This window comes from Hirundo rustica, chromosome 2 (assembly GCF_015227805.2).
Source record: "Hirundo rustica isolate bHirRus1 chromosome 2, bHirRus1.pri.v3, whole genome shotgun sequence".
NCBI classification, from domain to species: Eukaryota; Metazoa; Chordata; class Aves; order Passeriformes; family Hirundinidae; genus Hirundo; species Hirundo rustica.
Genome location: NC_053451.1, coordinates 85,387,646 through 85,410,438, shown reverse-complemented (window position 1 = coordinate 85,410,438; position 22,793 = coordinate 85,387,646). Strand labels below are relative to the sequence as shown.

The 22,793-nt window shown below is 42.5% G+C and overlaps 1 protein-coding gene across 2 annotated transcripts in view; it reads right to left on the bottom strand.

Moving 5' to 3' along the window:
- CYFIP1 (cytoplasmic FMR1 interacting protein 1) overlaps positions 1-17,608 on the bottom strand; it is a 74,748-nt gene extending 57,140 nt beyond the window's left edge. Inside the window, exon 1 of one of the 2 annotated variants that reach the window (XM_040056731.2) lies at positions 17,460-17,608. The gene's annotated coding sequence lies outside the window, so the exon portion shown is untranslated. The remainder of the gene's footprint in view (positions 1-17,459) is intronic. The other variant, XM_040056733.2, reaches the window with a different exon arrangement.
- Positions 17,609-22,793: the final 5,185 nt, after the last annotated feature.

Here is a 22,793-nt window from a genome sequence, read left to right as displayed (position 1 = left end):
CAGGCTGTCAAAAGGTGCCAGCAGTCTGCAGTGGGACATCCAGATCAGCGTTGGGTAGTTGATGATAGACCCCTCAGGACCATGGCAAACTCCATAAACCTTTGACTGCTGCCACTGCCTGGGGTCCTGATCCAAGAACAGCAATGGGAAGAAATCTGGGCCATCTGTGACCAGTGACCAAGCACTGGAACAGGTTGCCCAGAGAAACTGTAGAGTCTCCCTCAGCAGACCTTTTCAAGAACTGTCTGGCTGCAATCTTGTGCCATGAGCTCCAGGATGACTCTGCTTCAGCAGAGAGGTTGGACCAGGTGAGCCACTGTAGTCATTTCCAACCTTACCCATTCTGTGTTGTTGTGAAAATTTAAGAAGAAAACATGGGGTAGAACAACTCAATCATCCACTCTTGCACAATGATCTACCCATTCTCCTCAGTGGAGTGAAAAAAAAAAAAAAAATCTATTTTTAAGGTAATATCTCTAATTAATGTCTCATTTTTTTTGCAAGTTATTTCCCCCCATTTACCAGAGAAAACCCATACACCTATGGTGCAAGGAGCAGCTAAGCACTGCCCTCTGCTCTAACCAGGAGGAAAGGAACATGAGCACCAACAGCCCAGAGGAGCAGGACCCTGCTTGGCACGTGACACCCCCGTGGACCTGTTCCATCCCCACGTTCAGGGAGGGAACAAGCAGATCCCAATGCAGCTTTGACAAAAACTCACTGCAAGACAGCCGGCATGGGCTGGTGATCCCACCACTCACTGCACTTTTGTAGGCCTGGCAGAAACACCTCCTCACTTTCTCTTGCCTAATTACAGATTCCTGCAGAAAGATCCACAGAAACAGCAGCTTTACCTCCAAGGAAGGGCTCAGCTGACAGAAAAAAAAACAGAACCAAAACCCAAACCCAGGGAGAGAAAGCAACTAGGAGTGGTTATCTGTCTAATTCCAGAGACCAACCCTGCGTACGAAGCCATTGTTGCAAAGCTAATGTACCATATATAGAGAGAGCTTGCCAACAACTTTACAGACAACAAGCAACAGAAAGATTCATAGGTTTTTACTTCTCGAATGCCCAGCCCAAACCTTGCTCCCAGCCTGAGCATATCAGTTTTTGTTAAAATAAATAAATAAATAAACCAGTGCTCATATTGAGCAATTTGTGATCCTTGCCAAAAAAGCGATGAAGGACTGGACTGACAGGAGTGCTGGCTGGCAAACCTGTGCCAGGATGTTTGCCCAACACCTGCCTACACCCAGATCAAGCTCCAGTACAAGAACCACAATTATTCTCAAATTAAAGACCGGCAAAGAACGTGGTGTCCTCCCTTCAATAAATCAACACATGCCAAAAAACTTCCATGGCTGGGCAAAAGTCCTGTGAGGAGGTCAGACTGAACAGTTTTACCCCAAAGGAAACTGAGTGCCAAGTAGTCAGAGCATCTATAGATGAGCCTATATCTCTAGGCACTTTATATATGAGTCTGAGTACCTATAAATCAAGCTTAAGCTAAAAGAGAAACCAGACTAACCGAGAGGCTCCTTCCAACTTGAAACTCCTCTTCCTCTTAGCCTCCCTGTCAAAGCAGAAACGCCCAGCATGCAGCTGCTCTGGGATGTGCTGGGGGTGGGATCAATGGGCCCATAGGCCTTTCTCCCACTGGGCAGGCAAATGGCCACAAAGCACTGGCCCCAAGAAATCACTACAAAAAATGTTCTAAAACCCATAGTGAAAAATGGCCAGCCGTTCTACACCAAAACTACTGCAACTATCTGTGTAAAGCAGGGGTGTCTCCAGTCCACACACCTTCCCCCTTTCTCCTAAAACATAGTCCACCAATGACTTGGGCCCCTGCTGTTGAACAGAGCTAGGCATTCACAAAATCCATGCTCCTGACTTATACTTCCTCAGCACTACAAGTGAATATCCTGAAGATGCAGCCCGTACATCCCAATTCTGAAAGCACACCTGCATGCTTTTGGCCTCAATATTTACAGCTGCACAGGAGAAATCCTCCAGCATCAGCTACGTTCAGACTATCTGTGGATTTGTTTCTAATACTTAGAGAACAATTTAAAAACAGAACCCAAAATCCCAGCTGACTTACAGTGCCTTCTATTTAAATAGCACGGGTCTGTGAAACCCTCACTAACAGGCCAGGGGCACAAGTAAGAAACAAAAGCTTCCTGCTGCCCTCTGGGTTGTGAAAAGAAATATGGGAAGGAGCATTTTTTGAAGTCTTTCAGCATTTTTCAAAGCAGGAAAACAAAAGCCATTGGGCACAGACAGCTGTAAATGTCTCCTTGTTTTGAGGTTGCTCGCTGACAGCTCCGCTTTGCCATTTTGCCAAAGGTGTCCACATGTCTGGCGTTTCGGTGGCCACGTTCACCGTCCCTGTTCTCCAGCCTCTGCACTCCAGTATCTAGCACAACGTGAAAGAGGAAGCAGCTCCTTCCTGCCCAGCTTTGACACACTTGCAAATGTTGTGAGGGTGTGATTCACGTTTCCCCTCTGCCCCTCCAGAAGTGAGCAGAGGAGTTTTGACAACAGCAATGGCAGGGTGACAGCTGGAACTGGTTCAGGGCTTTCCTCCCCTCCTTTAACTTTGTTGATAGAACAAACTCCAAGAGACAACAGCTGTTTCTCATGTACAGTGATGAAGGGCTGGCAAAACCAGAGGGGTTTTTTTTTCCCCTAAGCTCAGAAAAATTAATTTAAGAAAAGCTAAAATTCCCAAGACATAAAATTGGATAGCTTCGCCTCCTTAGGAGTCATGAGTTTTTAACGGATGAAATTACTGGGCAGGAGAGCTAATATTTTAACAGATTCCTTTATGGCAGAGAACATAAGAAACTTCAAAGACCTACTTTAAAAATAAGGTTTGATTAGGAGTTTACATAAATGAGAACAGCATAAAATGCTGTAGTCATACTCACCGTTATAGTTATACGAGGACATTTACCCAAACTGAGAATTTTTTCCTTACTAAATTCCTACAAAGCTGTGTTTTCAGTTCTGTACCCACATGAGACCTCCCAAGACAGCTCTCCTCAGGCAGAAGACATGTAAGCATTACTTCTGAAATAATATTTTTCTTCTTAGTATCTTTGGATTATGACCCATCCTTAAAGCACTAAAGTAAAAATGCATGAACAAGAACATGTTTTCCTGGTTGTACACAATTTAATTAGTGAACACTCAACATTTGTGATTCTGACATTCTCCCTCGAGGAGAGAGAATCACACACACCAGCAAGCTGTTTTGCTAAATTTTGATGTTTGATGAGCACACACAGCTTTCTAAGCAGGGGAGAGCAATGCCTGTGCCAAATCTCAATTCCTTTTTCTGGATTTCAAAGCAAGAAAATCCCTGCCTTAAAATGAACTTCAGCCTCACAGTACCAAGTCCCACTACGTCCAAGGATCAAGAGATATCAGTCCCAGGGTTAAGGGTTTTTTAGTATGCTAGTGCAAGGCCACAGACTAGCTTAAACTAGGATATCCTCTTTTTCTTTGGTTCTAAAGGAGATGAGCACCACATGGGCCTGACCTGCTCAGAAGAGCTTGTGCTGTGGAGAAGCTCACAGAGCTGCCTCTCACATTCTGTCCATCTGAAAAATCAAACAAAAAAAAAAAAGAAGCTCCTCTAGCATTGTTTACACTTTGATTTAACAGCAGAACTGGATTATTATTGAAAATATACATAAAAAAGGAATTGGCCACCTTTTTAAAAATGTCCTAATTCTGCACCATTTCTCTCAGCCATGCAACTGCATGGTAAGCAGAGCCCTGATAACAACATTGCTTTGATATCTAGAGGAGATGATTGTCAGTCCTAGCAGAGATACCATTTCCACATCTCCATCTTCACAAAATAGTATCAAAGTCATTGCTGAAGATCTATATTCTTAATTCCAAGCATATCAGAAAACAGCCAGCATGCATCTCTCAGCCGTGCTCTTTTGGGCCTCCTGAAACTTCACATTATTTGAAAGAAAATATGAACAGAAGCATAGGGAAAAATGTTTTAGACAAAAACAAAACACAAACAAACATATATATAGACAAAACAAAACAACAACAAAAACAACACCTGACCAGAAAAAATAATAAGAACTACAGAAGGTAAGGACCAAGAAAGTAGAGAATTGAGTATTAATTTCAGAATCACTGTGAGAGAAAGGATTGCTAAAACTATTCTGCTCTCAAAGTTAGAGGCAAAAAAAATCCTCCAAATACTAGAGACTTAAGTAACAAGCTTTTAAGCTTTCTTTCAGTGATGGAGTTAAGCAGGACTGAGCCTATAAATAACTAAAACAGGAAAAAATATGCTTGATGGTAAAAGATAGTTCTTATACACGTTCAGTAGCAGTGCATAGAATCCAACAGATATAACTTGTAGCTAGCAACCAAGTTAAAAAATAAACATGGGTAAAGCAAATGAACTTAGGTAACTGTATCCTTATTGAGATCTTCTTGTAAGTGTAGAAATTACCACACAGTTCCTCTTTAGCCTACGGCCAAGATTTCCCAGAAATGTCTAATGGTCTTATGAATCTATCCAGCTGAGTTTTGAAAAGACATTGATTCCCAACATAAAAGTTCTACCTCAAATAACTGGGTTTGATCATATCTACTTAATGGTGAAAAATAAAGCCCTTCACCACAAAAGTTATCAGATGCAATGTTATGGCTGTGTTAGACAAGAGAGGGAGATGATGAACTTGGTATCATGTTACCACAAAACATTTTTAAAAACCCAAAAGATATACTGAGCGACTTGAAAATACATAGGGAAAGAATGGAAAGTCCTTGGAGAATACAAGTACATATGCCATTTAAATTACTTGCAAACTGTCATTGTCACTTGTACTAAGACTAATGCCAAGTGAACATTCCCACAAAAACCTGATAATCAGTACAATTCAGCCCTTTAGTTATAAAAATAAAGGTAGATAATATCAAGCTACAGTGAAAGCCAACTTTTCTTCAGAAGATTTAGACAGAGCCAGCAGAGGCATTTACTTTATGACAATTCTTGCTTTATTTTATGGAAGTTGAAAAAACACTGTTAAACTTCCCTGAAATAAACAAAAATCATTAAAATCTAAATCCCACAGCAGATAGGCACTTTTTTCCTTTGCATCACTCACTCAAAGGCTTGACACCCTGAGGACATCTAAGCACCCTCACTTCAAAATCTCTAAGGCTTTACCTTCACACAACCTTCAGAGCATGAGGACAGCAGGCTTCCCTCTTGATGCACTGTGGATTGCAGCAGGTAACAACCTGGAAACAGATTTCCAAGTGCTTTTTGCTGCCAGCTCCTTACAGTACATCTTCTGGTATACTGCTGCATACTGGAAAAATCAGACAGTGGACACAACTGTGTCTATTGCTACCACATGCTCATCTTGTGCCCTGAAAATTAAACTTCCATGGAAAATGAAAGATGAAATTTGCTGATATAACAGCAGGAAAAAGATCTGAGTTAGCAGCCAATGCTGTGGATGATAGCTCTCCACAACACCAGCATCACACATGGATATGCAGCAACCAGTCTCACCAAGCAGGGCTGACAAGGTTCATCTCATTTAGGCAACAGCTCAGGGATGATGATTTCCTTCTATCATTAGCCACCAATAAAAATAAAAACATAAAGGAGACAGCGATGTAAAGGAATACATTTTCTTCAGCCAAACTTCAGATGAACTACCAGGACATCCCCACCAGTCTGAGAGCAAAGACTGCATCTTTGTTCAGCTGGGTCTTTATGCTGCCCATAAAGTGCTGCAGCAAGCCAGTAAGAGTAGATGAAAATGTGTTGGATGAAACAAATCCCTTTGAATCATTCGTCCCACTTTTAGGACTGACTCTGAAAAAGGGTGTTGTGAACTGAGGCATGTCCCATCTGCTCCTGAAGGAACATCCCCTTGACAGTGACAGCAGAGCAAACCTCTCTTGAAGTCCTGTACTCTACGGAGCAGCCCAACTACTGCTACTGTCTGTTTTGACAGACCCTCTCCCTCCTTGCCCCAAAAGACACATCCATCCCAGCACGTCTGACAGCACCTGGCCAGGCATGTGGGAAGAGCTGAACATGCAAAGATTTGAGTCACTGCTGAATCCCACAGTGAGAAGTGTCAGAGGAATATCAGCATTGATCTAACCTTACCATTCATGATACCATGCTACACACTACACCAGTATCTTAAATATACCTCTGGCAGGGGGAAAAAAACCCAAAATTCTCCACATCTTTTAACTTCATTTAACCAAAAGCTCGCAGAAAACTGAGTTTAAATGTAGTATGCATTCATTCAAAACACAGATAGTTACACTTCAAACAGCTGGAACAGTCCAGGAAAAACACATCCTATTGTCATCAAACTGCAGAGCAAGTTCCCAGCCCTGGAGAGGAGAGTTTGAGGCCCCTGGTCGCAAAGGGTTGGATCAGCAGTTCTGGGCTGCAGCTGGCGGCCAGGGGCCTCGCACCACGCACTGAGCTGGGATCAGCAAAGCCTGACCCACTCAGGCACAGTTCCTCTCTTTCCCCACGGCAGAAGTTACCGCACAACATTCAGAGACCTGCGAGTGGGACAAGCAGATGTGCTCAGCACACCCCACCTCCAGCTGCGCCCAGGTCAGCGGAAGCCCTGGAAACCAGCATACATCCAACAGCAATAAAACACGTGCCAATATTAGCTCGAGAATGCAGCCCAAGGAAGCAGGGGTGTTTTGGGACAGCTAGGGAATTGGTTTTGGTAAGAGCATTCTCTACGTAACCCAAAAAACTCTCCAACACTGGAATCTTAAGTGGGAAAAAATAATTTCATATTAAAAATATGTAGAGACATCATGCCAAAGAGTGAGTTAATTAAGGTGGAGTTTCAATGATAAAAAATTGCTGGATTGCAGAAATTTTTGAATATTTTCTGACTGCAGATGAAAATAGTGTTTCATCTGGATGAAAAATTATGTTGGGGGGGTTGCCCCATGCCTTTTTGCAGTCCACTGGACACATTTTGTTTTTAAATAGATGTATTTGATCTCCAAGTGCTTGTACATGTTCCCAGGCTCAAAACAAGACAAAGGGGAAGCATGTCTGCACTTTAAACAGCAACTTCCTTTGACATTGCCTCTCTTCTTTCTCAAGTCTGCAAAAACAAAATTTTTGAATCTTAAATTAAAATATAGTATCATGGATACTGAAGATTAAAATTGCTGTGCAATCCATTAATTGAAATATGTATACACATGAGTGGTTTTGCCTAAAATAAATGATAATATATTAATATAAATATTAATAAATAATTTCAAATGCCTTTTGCATAAATAAATCAAAGCCTACCCTACTTAAAAGGACAGAATTCTGGGATGAAAGTCAGGAAAATTTTATGTACTGCAGTTAAAGAGGGAGAAGAGAAGCATATAATTTACAAAACAAACAAACAAACAAAGCAAAGATATTCTACAGTCCACACACTGAAGGCAAGAAATTCAAATGAAAGTATATTTAAAAAGATGATTGACTGGCCTGCCGAACTGGGGTCTTCAGGACCAACCTCAGTAAACTCCATGGCAACTAATGACAACATTCCCACAAGAACAGAACTGGTCAGCACAGCAGCAGAAGGTAAGTTTTATCCCTATAGCAACACAACATTTTCAGGTTTCTTCTGTCCCATTGTGTCATTTTTCTATGCTACTGGATTGCAGAAAATCAATTGAATCATTTTTCTATTACAAAAATTTGATTCGATATTCTGTGTAATGTTCCCACTCGATTTAAACCATGAGATTCTATCACAAAGGGCCCTTGTAATGGAAAGAGAACAAAAGGAACCGATTTTCTCTTCCAAGAACAGCGCAGCAATTACAAAAATATTCATTTTTATTTTAAACCTCCAAGATCTCTCTCAAAAACTCCCTTTTAGTTTTATTTTAATTTCAAATACCTCAACCATTCAACTGCTTACCTATCAATTTAGACTGAGCAGAAAAAATATTTTAACACCCTGATAGCTAAAGCACTTCAGAGAACAGCAACACGATGGATCTTCTCTGTTTGAACGCTCTTTTTCTGTGCTCTGGACAGCACAATCTGCCTTTTTGCCAAGCGGATCAGCCTAAGATGTTCCTTTTGGGACTGGAGCTCCTTTCTGTTTCTAAGCAACAGATTTGCATAAGCTGAAGGAGCAAAGAGAAATGCTTTTCACATCATTTACTGGCCTGCCTGATTAAAGTAAAAGACAGAAGAAAGCAAACAGCAGCTGACAGGCCTTTGTGCAACAGATTTGACATACTGTTAAGCTTTCAAAAATACATCTGCAAAAGGAATTTCAAAAAAAAAGGCTTAATAGGTGAAAAAAAGAGAAAAATTCCAGCACAGTATTATCCCATCCAAACATCACAGTGAGTCCCAGAAGAACAGCCACATAATAGAGACGATTTATTTAGTATTAGACTCCTACAGGGTAATGTGGCTCACAATAAATGCAGGCTTCCAAAAGCAGGCACAGACTGGGGGGAGAACATGAGGCTAATAGCATGGAAATATTTTCTTTTAATTTTTTTTTTTTTTCCCCACGCAATCTGCACTGCTACCTGTCCAGCTTCTGTCCACTGCAGGGAAAAATCCCAACAAGCATTCCCCATCCTTTCCATCTCTTCACACCAGCAATGCCTATGCTATGATTGTCCAAGCAAGGCTCAAGTGCTCAGTGATACACCAATCTTATCACCTGGAAAACTGAATTCTAGGCAGTATCAGTAAGCAACAGCAGCAGCATGAATCCAACCTAAGAGCCCTACTTCAGTGAGTCACTACTGTTCCTCCCACAGGATAATCAAGGTCAGAAGGACAGCACTGCTAAGGATGCTGTCATGGAGCTGAAAGAACTTGCTGACACACTGACGAGCAGGACTCAAAGGACAATTGGTTATGCTCGTCAAGTAACTTCCCTTTCAATATCCTGAATGAATTCAAACACTTTTCAATAAAAGGAAGGTCTGACACTCTATCATCACAGCAGGTTAGGAATGGGGGAGTCTCAGGCTCTTTGGATGAAGCCTACATCAAGACTGGTGAAGTCATGGTAGTCCAGAATTGCCCTTCCTGACGCCTGCTACCACGTGTACGTCTACTAACTACTCCTTTTTACAGCATCAGTAAGAAAACTCTCCCATGACTAGAGAACACAGGGTAACCTTAGCACTCCTGTACCATAACAGCAGGCTGGAATCACTATATTTTTGCTAGCAAGGCACCACAAGAGTGAATTTATCTTTTCCTGCTGCGCTAGGAGACAGCAGGAACAAATGGATGGGCACAACTAATTCGACAGCAGCAGCACCTGCAGTGGATGATGATGAGGCAGCAGCTAACAACCAGGTATTTCAAAGGGCAGCCTGGCAAGTACTATGCATCTGCAGCATCATCCCACATCCTGAAGTTTTGAAAGAGAGACACAACTTCCTGATGTTAAAATACAGGGTGAAATGCTATCCCTCTGTAAGCTCAAGTGGAGAACATACATACTTCAAAAATGAAAAATTAATTCTGTTCCATTTATTTTATTCAAGAATCCATTGCAATGGCATGGGAGAAGCCTAAGCCTCTAAAACTTCCTCCAAAAGTATCCCTTTCAGATGAACAAGGAGGGAGGGCTTGTCTCTGAAGTTTGTCCTGCAGCATGCAGCCCCCCTCTGCAATGGCACTTGTGCTACAAGAATTCACAGGGGTGTTTTGTTTGGTTTGCTTTATCTGTGAACCTAAGTCTGAAGCCCAATATGTGTCACAAACGTAAAACAAAACAAAAAAAATCTGCTATTGATGGGGCTAGATGGCTGAGAGGGTTTGTGCTCATTTACTAATTAATCCTCACAGAACTGAGTTAGTTCTGAGTGAACTAACTAATGTACAGAATGAACCCCCTTCTGCAATATTTGGCCTCTCTTCAGACTGCAATGAAGTTAAGAGATTTAAGCATTGTTTCATTCTAGGTTGGGTGTGCTGAGATCTGTCTTGCTACACTTACTTGCCTTTCCCTATTAATATTCTCTGCTATTACACCTTTGAATTGCACCATTTCACCTTCCTGACCAACTCCCTCCCCTTCCCTTTTTTGCGCTCTTTTCCTCTCACCCAGTTCACTCCTCCACACCCATTTTTGCATTCTGCTGATGCTGCTCTCTCCTGCAGCTGTTCTCAACAAGCATTTCTTCTGTGCTTGCTCCCGACCCTGCTGCTGCACGGGTGGTAGGAAGCAATGCTGCACAGAAGTGCTTTGGACGAGACTGAAGTTAGAACAGAAGCTAAGCACTGAAGCACAGCACTTACAGCATGTGAAAACTACAACTACAGTTATTGTGAAAAGCTCTCTCACTTCTTAGCAAAGATAACACTCCCACTGTGAGCTTCTGCAAAGAATGAGAAAGGGAGCAGCAAAAGCAATAACCACTCCAAGAAGGAGAAAGGAAAGCAAGTTCACATGGAATTAGCCTGCCATGGCTCAGGACGAAGTCTTCCACCACAGACTGCTTGCACCTGCTCACCATGGGGTTTGTTGGCTGCCCTGTGTGTCTGGTGCAAAGAGAGTGCTGGTACTTTAATAAAAAACGGCACACCTGTGTACATGGGCTGAAAGGAGCTGGGGACAGGGGAACTGAGCACCCCAGTGGATGGAGGACTTTCATGTTACAGGTAAAAGAGATGAACCTCAAAGATGGAGAGAAAGACAAGAGTCTGGAGTCTTCAGATTTCCATCTAAGCAGCAACACAACCCAGCCTTAGACAAGCTGTTTATTTAGACTCAGAGAATGGCTTTGGTTGAAAGGGAGCTTAAAGACCACACAGTTCATCCCCCCTGCCATTGGCAGGAACACCTTCCACTGGACCAGGTTCCTCAAAGCCCCATCCAACCTTGAACACTTCCAGGGATGGGGAATCCACGGCTTCTCTGAGCAACCTGTTCCAGCGCCTCACCACCCTCACAGCAAAGAATTTCTTCCATATCTTTTAGCTAAATTTCATCTCTTTCAGTTTGAACCCATTACTCCTATCACTGCAGTTCCTGATAAAGCATGTGAGTTCTGTAATTTTATTTCACAAGACTGGAAAGAAATAAAGAAAAAGATTGTTTCCTCAGGGGAGGGGAGGATTGCATTCTCTTCTTGAGCCCAGTTACACAGATGGTTGCTCCAGGGTGAGTCTTACAGCTTCTCAGGGGAGTCTGCTTGGCAACACCCCTGCCAGTGAGAAGGACACCCACCACACCACTGCTGGGAGCAGCTGTCCAGGCAGGGGCAGCCCCCCAAGTCTCCCTTCCACAGTGCCTCTGCACTTTGCATCCAGCTCCATCTTACAGCATATGTCCCCCAATGACACAACAGGCATTAATTACATCCAGTGGGTTTTTTCAATGTAAGCCTGCAGCTGAAGCTCTGGCTTCAGTGTTGCTTTATTTTGAGTTTAAAAATTGAACAAAGGCTTCAATAAAAATTACTCTGAAAGACAGGCTGTATGCTGTCATTCCCACTCCTTATATATACCTGTAGGTCCTTGGTAAGTCAACAATACAACGCTCTCAACTTTCAGTTAAAAAACATTACGCAGCTTCATCTGAAAAGTAACTTGGAAGACATTTTAGGCAAAATTGTACTATCCATGCTTATTATAAGTAGCTTTTTATTATCTAAGTCAGTACAGTAATAATGTACAATTTTACAGAAGTACAGTGTTTAAAAAGAAAACAACAACAACAAAAAAACAAACCCATCAGGCTTCAGAAGCTGTTAAAAAAAATCTACCATTATGTGCATTTCTGTGAAAAGACAAGAAGTACATCATGGTTTAATAGCTTTCTTAAAAAAACTAAGGAAATAGTATGGGACAGAGTAGAAGAGAAAACAAAAATAAATAAATTTTAATTTCCTCTGCTCTCTTTTTCCTCAGAAAGAGATCATCATCTGTAGTACTTTATAGAAGAAAATAGGCAGTTTCAGTGAAAATTCACCCAAAACTCTACTTCAGATATGACCTGACAGGAATTCACATCTATCTTGAGCCATGCGTTGTGACAGCTTGTTCGAACTTCACACTTAGAATCTATAATTCAGTGTACTCTTCTTATTGATTTTATATCACTGACTCCACTTAAAATAATTAGAGTTATACAGAAAAACGGTTATAAATATTCTCAGGTCAACAGCATTTTTATTTCCTACCAACAAAGTGTCCATGCCCCTAACAGAATTAAAGTATTTTAAAGTGAAGTACAGCACTAACATTTTTTTCTCTAAACCCTGGAAAAAAATCCCTTGTATAGGTGTAGTGTGTAAAGCAAGCATGTCCAAAAGCACCTCGTGTAATTTGCACAGGTGGAATCAGTACTTAGCATGTCAACTCTTGAGACTCACGTCCTAACATAACATCACAGTATTGTTTTTTAAATCTATTTGTTTCTAAAACCAAATGCACCATTTTTTTTTCTTTTACTTTAGAACACAGTTATTCATAAAAATATTGCTGAGACTCAACCCTGCTAACCATTTGCAGAGAGTCTCATCTAGCAAGCATAAGTCTATACACTGCCTGAATTCTTAAGATGCCTTTCAGTGGAGGGAGAGGAGGGGGGGATGGCATTTTGAGCAATTATTAGCTTGAAAAAGTTTATTTGTCACTCTGTTATCTCCTGACCAACACTGCTGGAAAGCAGACCTACAAAAACCAGCCACGTGAAAGGCTTGCTGAAAAGGCAGACTGCTGAACTGAGAAAAATCTCCCAGTATTTGGCTGAAGCAAAGAGAAATCATACAAGTTTGTACACCTGGTAAGCTGGGAGCACTCACAAACTGAGAAAAGGAGGGCACCACAGCCTGCTGCCCTGGCATTTACCTCTGATGAAAGCAAGAACAGAAGTGCCAATTCCACATGTTACTCGGCTGCTTGAATAAGAGAACCTTTAGTAAAGTTAACAGGTGGAACACCCACTCTTGTGGAGGGCACTCACTTTAAGCTCTGCCTAGGCCAGAGCACCTGTCCTGGCAACACACACACACACTTACAGAACAACCACCCAGTTAAAGAACTGTCATGTTCACTTTTACTTCTCTGTAGTCATTGTGAAGAGTATAGCAGGGACCTCACAGCACGACTAGGAGGGCTGCAAATCTACAGCAGAGCACAGCTGGCTGAGTCCCACACAGCAAGTACCTAGCAGGGCAGCTGATACAGCAATGAAGGGATTTCCACCCTGAGGGTCCTCCCTGAGCTCACCATCACACTGACGCCCTGCTGGGGCCCCTTCCAGCAGGAGCAGAGGTCTGGCAGAAGGAAACAGCTACAGAAAATGTGGGGAAGGGATACAGCAGCAGGACACAAGTGCTGTTCCTCAGGAGGGACCACCACCATCTCTCAGCTGGGAAGGCTTGGAGAGATGGGCTTCCTCTCCAACACCCCAAGCCAGATCTGCGCTCAACTTGGCTGCTCACAGCCTTGAATCCCTTCTCCCACAATGGTCTTTCTGCAGAAAGGTTCCACAGATATAAATTCCCTTGCTGTCTGCTGATGGCCAGCCTGAGGGAAAAGGGGGTTTCTTCTGAGATGGCAAATGCCTGATAATTTATTTGTGCCACACCAACCTTTACCAGACCTGTATTTTTTACAGTTTAAGTCCAAGACAGCCACTTTTCCCCCAAAACACTGAAGTGTGTGAATACAGGATTTTCTTCACAAATACACACACTTGTGAGCAGACATAATAGAGGCAGACAGTAAACAGTATATACTGATACAGAGAAAATCTTTTCAATCTTATGAAGAAAACAAGCTTGAGGATTTTTGCCAGTGTGTTTACAAGAGATAAGGAGCTACCCAAAATATCATATAACATTTTTGGTGCCAAGAGATGGAAAGATTAAGTGCTATTTTGCAACCTCTGTGTTCTTGTACCAAGCCTCGTCAATGCATCATACATTAATTTTACCACCGGAAAGGCAGTGATGTGGATTAATGGAATTATGTTTTAACAAAGCAAATCAATACGCACTCTGTTATCAGTATTACACAGCAAAGTGTGCCCCCGAGCCCTACTAATGTCAGCTTCTAAGGGCAGACATGCAGTAAAAAAACCTGAACTGACACATGTAGCTTAAAATACAAAGCACCATTACCAAGCTCTCCGTGAGTTTTTGTAGGCATACAGTCATATTTCACAGTGTGGAATTGTCCTTTCATTTTACTGTCTCGATTTTCCATTATAAAAAACCAGGACAAGGATAGGTGGCTCTTATTTGTTGTGTATACAAATAACAATGTAGCCAAAAAGTATCAAGATGACCCACAAGAGTAAAGTCTGCTAGAGGCCACTTGTAACAAGGTACATGTTCTACGGATCAAAAATTTATGACTCTGTTACATTTACGGCCCCTTCTTTGCCTGCAGCTCGGAGAACACATTCACAGGGAAGCTCAGGACTGCTTAGAGGAATCACATTCCCACGCGCATGGGTGGATGGATCCACCTCGAACCGCTTCACTGGCCGCTCACGCCTGGGTTGTGCCCAGCTCCTGCAGCACCTCTAGGTAAACAAACACTTAACCTGGTTCAAGCATAACTGCTTATTAAGCTGAGGCTTGCCATAGTAGCTGCAGTTATTTTAAAAGGTATAAACAGTGAAAATCAGAAGCTCACACAGTCACTGTTTCAAGGGCAGTGAAGTCAATGGCATAGCTGACTTCCAACGCAGCAGGGTAAAACTTGCTGCCCAGCTTTCAAGTTCGCTTTACTTGTTGGTACAGCAAAGGAAACAGTTGAAGTGCTTGCCCAGAGAACAAAGGGCAAAAACTTTAAAATGAAACCCACTTGATATGCACATAAAGAGGCATGGAAATTATACTAAAACTAATTTTCTCTTGTATAGCATTGCAAAATTGCAAGCAGTTCTAGCAGCTTTCAGGCCAGAGGATGAATACGACTGTTTCCACAAAAAAGAGCTTTGTGGGGATTTTTTGTTCCAACCTTGCAGCTCAATTCCAATCACTCTGAATTTTCCACCTCAACCTGAATAACTTGGAAATCTTTGAGAAACAAATTCAAAAATAAAAATCAGATGATTCTGACAAAGAGAGTTAAGCCAAGATTTTAATACCTACTCTCGGGAACAAGCCACCTTCCAAGACAATTCTCTCCCAGAATGAATAAACAAAGCACTAAACAAAATTTAAGGAGTACACCAAACAAACATCTAACATGGAACACATAGCTGGAACAGATTTCTGGTAATTACTTAATAATGCTACAAAGTCAGCATAATGGACCAAGACAATCTGTCGGTTTAAGCCCAGAGGACAATTTCCATCTAAGGCAAAGAAAGAAACAAGAATTCTGTTAATGAATACTTTGAATATTACAGGTACATCACTAAAGGACTATGAGCTTTTTTATAAATCGCACATTCAGAAGTTAAAAATGGAAAAATCTGAATTTGTTTGTGGAACATTCCCTTTCTTATAAGATATATTTTTTTACAAAAATCTTAATCTACTTAGATAATTGGGCTCCATTTAACTTTGAATGCTGTGATATCTATTATGGGGGAAATTTTAATTTAGCAGAGCTGAGCATATTTTAAACATCACTTCACTCTCCGCATAAGGACCCTTAAAAAACCCTGACAAACCCAAGACCTGTAAATAAAACAAAGTCTTTCCCATCTTCAACCAGGGATATTGGGGGTGTGATATTCGGGTGTTTTTCTAAGACTCAGAGAGGTTTATTCTCAGAATACATAAATTAGCTGTGACACCCTGAAAACCCAAGTACATTAGAGATAGTCCATCAAGTACATGGTCTCTAGTATCATAATAAATAATAATAATAATAATAATAATAATAATAATAATAATAATAATAATAATATCTAAGCTGCTACAAAGAAAGACTGATGTACATTTTTTAGAGGGCAAGCCAAGTGAGCTTTGACGATACTGGGGTTAAGCCTTCCCAATGCTGTACAGACTTCTTCCAAATTCCTCCTCCTTCCTCCTGGCAGCTACAGAGACAACTGGCTGCCTACACCAGCCAGACTTCACAGACCAGTTGCCTGGGAAAGCTTAAAGAGACTTTTACACTAGAACAGGAGAAACTTTGTGTTTACAAAACGTTAAAAAAAAAATTAAGGTAAAAGTGGGAGTTAAGTGAAGCCAAGAATCAGAACTTAAGTAAGGAGCAGCAATGCTTTTTCTATCACATAGCTCAGACATTCTCTGAGCATAAAACAGTTTAAGTACAATTAATAGAAACATAATTCAGAGACTGCCAAATTGCATTACAGTATTATTAAAAATTCAATTCAGTTGAAGGAAACACTACCCAACAACACTGCATATGTACATGTTCAGTAAGCTCATTATAATAAAGTTATGCCAAATAAGTAACTGGAATGCAATAAGGACTGGAGTCGCTCATTAGCCTAAGCTTTCCATTTCCCACAGTTTACAGAAAAGCCTGGTACGACCTTCTAATTAAGAAGAAATTCCTCCAGCTAGCTTTCCTCCTCTTCCAATACACGCTCTCCAGCCAGCACTTCAGGCAGACTGGCTACATCCCACAAAGACAACTTCCTCCCAACAGCCTTCCTGGCACAAACAACCATTTACATGTCTAAATGCTACTGCAACCTGCCATCAAACAGCACAGGAATAAAAACCCGGGCAACGAGAGCCTACTGAAAGGCCAAAAAATTAGCAGAGATGTCGATGAAATACAGGAAAAAACTACAGAAAGATGAAGTGCGTGTCTGTCTTCACCTTTGCTCATCAGAGAGGAGGGACGGGGTGGCAGACCATCCATCTGGGGATTTTCAAGCGTACAGCGCTGCTGTCACTACAGCATAGTTATCTTTACAGGATAATTCTCAAGTTCCTCATGAGGAAGCTATTCCACGTCCTTAGACAGACACTACAGATCACCTCCTTTCTCTGAAGAGTGAGATGAACCTGCATTGGGCTTTTTACTTCTATTTTTCCCCCCATCCAGCTCACTCCAAAGACAGCCTAGGAGGCAGAACTCTGACCACTCGAGTGTTGCAGACACACGGGCCACGCACGAGAGAGAACAAGCTAAACCTCACACCCAGAAATAAACCCCAAGAATGCCTTTCAGGTAACCCCCGCTGAGGGACCCAAGCCGCGGGAGGGCACGGCCGCCCGGCCATGGCTCCGCACGGCCCTTCCCGCCGCGCCCCGGGCACCGCCCGACACCGGGACCCCCGCGGCCCCGCCGGCACCTCCCAGCTCCGGGGAGCACCGGGCCGGGGATAAACAAACCCCAGACAAGAGTATGGGGCTCACGATTACCAGCGAGAGGGTCGCGGAGCCGCCCGGCCCCGCAGAAGAGCCCGAATTCGGGAGAGGGGGCGAAAGCGCCCGGGCGGGCCCCGCGAAGCGCTGCTCACCCGCTCTCCGCCGGCTCCCGGGAGCGGCGCTGCCCGGCGGCGGGAGGAGCCCGTCTGTCTGTCTGTCTGCTGTCCGGGGGCTCCGCTCGGCCCGGCCGCCGAGGGTCGCGTCGGCCCGGCGGCTCCGCTCCTGGGCCGCGCCTGGCAGGGAGTTTCCTGTGTGAGTCACTTCAGCCGGGAGTTGCGCAGGGAAACACCCTTCCTGCCGCTCCAGCTCCTCCTCCTCCCGCCTCATCCCAAACCTGCCGCCCCTTCCCGCCCCCGGCAGGCTCCGGCGCCGGCTCCTCCTCCTCCCGGGGAGCCGGGAGTAGTCCCGGAGCTACAGCCTGCGGCGGAGCTGCGTCCCGGACTGGTCCTTTGCTTTTAAGAAAGCGGGTTTTTCTGTGCCCTGTACACGGGACAATCTGTCTCTCGGAACACAAATCTACGCCCTGGACGAGCGTGTCCGCTCGTAGAAACCCCAGACGGTGCCATCCGGCGCCCGCCCCAGCACCACGGCAGAGAAAACCAGCGCCCCAGAGGCACCGGTTCGGCAGTAGCAGGTCGGCGGCGGGGCTCCCCAGTTCACAACTTTGCTAGCATGGCGAGGGAAAGACACCAGCCGTAAGGATGAAAAAACCTAAAAAAAAAATCAAAAGGGATCGCGTGGGAAACCACTTTAAACATCCTGCTGAGGGTGCACAAGCCTGCGGTGTTTGTATCCCAAATAACCACACTTCATTAAAATCAAAACCACAAAAAGCAGGCAGGTTGCTGTTTGACAACCTCCCACTTTAACTTTCCTGTAAACAACACCAAACATATATACTTTCTCATTTTAAAATTTCCTTACTTTTTCCATGAAGTGGTCTCCCAGTGAAGTTCAGCTTACTTGTTTCAAGATTTCATCTAATGAACTTGACACTACCACCACAAAATCAAACTGTTCTGTTTCACAGAAGTTTGTCAAGACTGCTCTTTCCAGCCGCTTTTTTATGGCAGAGGGAATCCACAAACTACTCCATGTAGGGAATAGTCACCTGAGAGCATACGAACTTCCAAACAATTTTTCATCAAAGCCTATTTGCTTTATCGGCTTTAAGTTGCATCTAACATTTTATTTACTCTTGAAAACCCTCTCTAATCATAATCAAACTGCACACTATTGCCATAGCACTTCAAGTTTCTATTTTCAACAGCTGTTCAGGGGACACTGTGCTATTAATGATTTTTGTGCTAAGAACAGAACAGTTAGTGCTTTACTTCAAATATTGGTGGTTGGGTTTTTCCCAAAAAAGTTTGCACTGCCTCAAGTTTCTTTAATTTTTTTGTAATACCATCTACAAGAAAGCCTGTGAAGAGTGGAGATAAGGCCCCCAGTTTTCATTATTTCAAGTATGATCTAATGCAATTATTCCACCCTTTCTATATCAAGAATTTCCACAGCTTGTGGAGAAGTTATGCATCATTGCAAAATGTTATTACCATTTCATCATATCACAGATACGCCTTCATAGCCATGTTTTTGTTACTACAACATGGTATTTTCTATTAAACAATTAATTTTCTAGGACATGGCTGCTATTCTTCTCTGTTTGTATACATTCATAATCGAGTGCATATACCAAATGAATTAATTTCAGTTCCTTTCAACCATCACAGCTCCTTATCAGCCTAACTTCTTAACCCAGCTCAAGCAAAAGTGCAAAATACGACCAGAGCTGGATGCTTCCATTTCTAAAGTAACAACCAATTGTCTCCAGTGCTATCCATCCTATGCCCTTTTTGGCAAACTCTGCTTGGGACAGGAGCTTGATTAAGTACATTACTTATAAAAGTAAAAGCAGGATTAGTTTTGTTTCCTTGTCCTGAGCAAGTGCAAATTCAGAACAGCCTTGTCTTAAAAGCAACCACTTGGCCTACATCAGCAATGAGACATCTGTTATGGGGCCACTACAGAGCAGCAAGGACAGCAAAGTCTCCAGGAAATCTGATCAACAGCAGCTTGACCCCACATGGGCAAATACTTCATAGCCTGCCAGTCTGTCCCAAGCAAGACCACAACTACTTGCTGAAAGCCAGCTGGTGCCAGGAGCAGCTGCTTTGTATGAAAGCAAGACTGCCAACTGGCACCATCCTGTCCAGGAAACAACAGCTTGTCCTAAGGATTGGCTGATGCCCCAGATCTTGTTATCTTCATCTAAATAACTGAGTGGGCAAAGGAGCTGCTTCCCCACTGCTGGAGCAATCTGCTTTTTATTAGCATTCCTATACACCAGTTTATAACAACTCATAAGATCATATTTAAAAAGCTACTCAAGATTTGTGGGGGTTTTTTTTATTATTTGATATAGGATTTAGACAACAATCACATCTCACCATCTGTACGTCTATGCTCTCACATAACACATGGCATGCCTATCAGAACCATTTTAAGTAAGCCCACCTAATACCATTCCAGATGCCTGATTTAATTCTGTAATGTCCCCACAACTCCCTGCTCTTTCCACTTTAGTGGAACTTAAGTGGTGCAATGACAGTATTTGATTAAAGATCAGCAGGTCTCCATGACCTGCTTCTTCTACCTCTACCGTATTCGGCCTTCTCAATTATCCCTGCCACACCAAACACAGGCCTTCTAGGTGTAGCTAAAGATACATGTATCTACATATTCCTAATCAAGCCCCTGATACGCTAGCCTCTGGACGTTAGGTGTGGATTCTTTCAAACCAGACTTGTGGCAGTTTGAGATCCTTTCTTGGGTGGAATTTATTTTAACCTGCTTTTAACCCATGCCTATCAACAACCTTTAGAAAGATCTGCAACAGTAATGTATCATGCTCCTGACAATTCATGTACCCTGTACCTAAACCATACAAGTATCAGATAATATGGTAGTAACAAGCTTAATTCAATTGTCTGAAGACTTGATAAAGCCTTTTTTTCAAGGCACTATGCTACAGGACAGCCACGGGTCTACTGCATGAATTCCAGCTAATTTAACTTTATTTTTACTCTTCTTCTTTAGGCTTTTAAGTATTTATCCAAAGGCAAGGAAATAATCTTTTCCAGGAGCTCACAGGATTACACAGAAGAGTTTCATTCCACAGCGGCCTGAGAACTTCAGCAGGAATCCTGTGGTTCTGCCACTGGGTGTCCACTACGTCTAAGTTGGTGATGTTACTCTCTGGTTTTGCAGATATTATATTGTTTAAGCTTAACAACGTATCTAGCTATTAATTTAATTTTTCTTACCTGCTGAGTTCAGAGATTTTCCATCCTCATAAAGAATACAGGAAACTGTCATGACCTGACACAGAAAAGTATTTATGAAATCATGACAGGCAATGGTTCCGATGACCTCAAGAACAGGACATCATACAAGAAAATAGGTAATTGTCTACAAATCAGTTTAAAAATTAAATCCAACTTCTGGCAACATATCACCTCTCCATACTCTAAAGAACAAGATTTTTCACACCAGAAATCAGCATAGACTTGGTGTTCTATGTGGCAAAAGGTTTAAAGCTCAGTAAGGCTACAAAAATATTATATGGTTCCACACTGCATACAGTAACACATTCTTTCAGCTCTCAGGAAAAAGGCACCTGTCGAGCTGAGGGGGTCTTCATAGAAGACTAAAGAGACTGGGTTGTTGTAGGAGTCATTTATTGCATAGCTAAATCAGTCTCATGAAGGCAGAGCTCAAAGGATAACAGTTGGTGCTGTTATGCAAAGCAGTTTGGCATAAATTCCCCATGTCCCAAGCAGAAGCAGCAGCGTTCTCAGAAGCAGCAATGGCAGCAGCATCCATCTGTGACCTCTAGCATTCTCAAAGCAGTGCATTTTTATTCTTTTTTTACCCAATCAGCTACAAACACAATTCTGCTACTGCCTTCTTGAACCTATCCAGGCCTAACACTGATGTATGAAAGTGATTGTAATTTCTTACACAAATTCTGTGCAAAATTCTGTGTACATAGTTCTATCTAGGAATGCTAACAATGCAACACTATGTTTTTATTATGTCTAGGACTTAGTTAACTTTGTGAAAGGTAATGCTACTGAACTTGAAACTAGGCTTTAGGGCTTTACTTACTAACTAATAGAGTCTCTTATTTGCTTAAGGTACTTGAAATATTCTTTACTTACTTAAAACTAAACTTACATTTCTACCTTATTTCTGTGTGGATTTATGTATTTTAGTTTCTCTGAAGGTTTTAATTCAGCCCTCACATTTCTGAGTACTTCTAAGCCTGTGTGAATGGGGCCCAGAGGCATTTGCATCCCAACAGGCACCTATGAAGAGGACACAGCACCTGGGAGAGCTTAAGCAGAAGAGACCAAGCATAAAGCAGCACCTCAGAGGTCTCAATGAGCAAAGTGAGAACCTAACCCATAGCAGGAAGCCTATACCAGCTACCTAAACACATAACTCCTATTAGGAGCCCTCCACTTCACAAGGTCTTACACAAGTGCAATGACCTGGTCACTCATACCTACCTTTAGTTCCAGGAAAAACCAGATTCTTACCCCCAAGTGCCCATGTCCTGCCAAGAGCACAGCTGACAACAGCAGGTCTGCTGCATATTCATAAATACTTATTATCACATGATGATACCTGCAGCTCTCTGGTTCCAATTTCCCTCCTAGTGCTGAGTGATACCATCTGAAAAGGTTCTTAACAAGCAGGGCTCCCTAATTCTGCTTTCCAGCCCCCTGAAACACTAAACCAAGGCTCTGTTGTTAACTCACAAGTATTTAACTTTTTGTGTATACAATGGGCCCATGTTCCACCACTCTGCTTTCCAAGCCTGCTGCACACTGTGCTGCCAAACCACACCAGAGCCCACCCAAATCCCTGACAGACATTAACACAAGTTAAATCCTTTCTTGATTCTATTACAAATTACATTCATTTTGCTCATGCAGGACATCAGTGCAGAAATCAGGGCATGTATGTTAGGAAATTCAGTCCCCTCACTCCTCACCCCAGCCCTGCCCTTCTATCCCTGATAACTTCCCTAATAATTTGCTCTCTAGGTCCTCGGACCTGTGGTCCTGTGCAGCCTTCCCAGCAATAAATGCACAGTGCAGCAACAAGACACTACAACAGCCAGAAAATACCAATGCAATCAGTGAGGAAAGGTTCTTCTGTAAGTGTGCAAAGTAGTACAAGAGGAAAGCTGAATTTGCAAATCTTCAAATCTTTAGTTAGCAAGATTAAATAGCACATCAGAGAATTTTTTTTATTTTTTTAATCAGCCTGTAATTTAGCATTGCTATCTTTAATTCATGCTCCCATGGAAATCATCCAATCAACAACTAGTTGCTAACTATTTTTTATATCAAGAG